The sequence below is a fragment of the Arachis hypogaea genome, chromosome 10, assembly GCF_003086295.3.
Source record: "Arachis hypogaea cultivar Tifrunner chromosome 10, arahy.Tifrunner.gnm2.J5K5, whole genome shotgun sequence".
Lineage (NCBI taxonomy): Eukaryota > Viridiplantae > Streptophyta > Magnoliopsida > Fabales > Fabaceae > Arachis > Arachis hypogaea.
In genome coordinates this window covers 69178956-69179805 of record NC_092045.1, presented here as the reverse complement: position 1 = coordinate 69179805, position 850 = coordinate 69178956, and the positions used below count along the sequence as shown (strand labels likewise).

The 850-nt window shown below is 41.1% G+C and overlaps 1 non-coding gene across 1 annotated transcript; it reads right to left on the bottom strand.

Annotated features, from left to right (window-relative positions):
• Nucleotides 1-323: 323 nt before the first annotated feature.
• Nucleotides 324-431, bottom strand: LOC112718676 (small nucleolar RNA R71). The gene has a single exon (XR_003161006.1). It is a non-coding gene; the product is annotated as a small nucleolar RNA R71 (small nucleolar RNA).
• Nucleotides 432-850: the final 419 nt, after the last annotated feature.

Here is an 850-nt window from a genome sequence, read left to right as displayed (position 1 = left end):
GGAGAAGCATCTCTATCCCTGCCATTGGAGCAAACAACTTTGAGCTTAAGCCTCAATTAGTTTCTCTAATGCAACAGAATTGCAAGTTCCATGGACTTCCTTTGGAAGATCCTCATCAGTTTTTAGCTGAGTTCTTGCAAATCTGTGACACAGTCAAGACTAATGGGGTTGACCCTGAGGTCTACAGACTGATGCTATTCCCTTTTGCTGTAAGAGACAGAGCTAGAACATGGTTGGATTCTCAACCTAAAGAAAGCTTGGACTCTTGGGAAAAGCTAGTCAATGCCTTCTTGGCAAAGTTCTTTCCACCTCAAAAATTGAGTAAGCTTAGAGTAGAAGTCCAAACCTTCAGACAGAAGGAAGGAGAATCCCTCTATGAAGCTTGGGAAAGATACAAACAATTGATCAGAAAGTGTCCCACTGATATGCTTTCTGAATGGAGCATCATAGGTATTTTCTATGATGGTCTCTCTGAACTGTCCAAGATGTCTTTGGATAGCTCTTCTGGAGGATCTCTTCATCTGAAGAAGACGCCTACTGAAGCTCAAGAACTGATTGAAATGGTTGCAAATAACCAATTCATGTACACTTCTGAAAGAAATCCTGTGAACAATGGGACTAGTCAGAAGAAAGGAGTTCTTGAGATTGACACTCTGAATGCCATATTGGCTCAGAACAAAATATTGACCCAACAAGTCAATATGATTTCTCAAAGTCTGTCTGGAATGCAAAATGCACCAAGCAGTACTAAGGAAGCTTCATCTGAGGAAGAAGCTTATGATCCTGAGAACCCTTCAATGGAAGAGGTGAATTACATAGGAGAATCCTATGGAAACACCTACAATCCTTC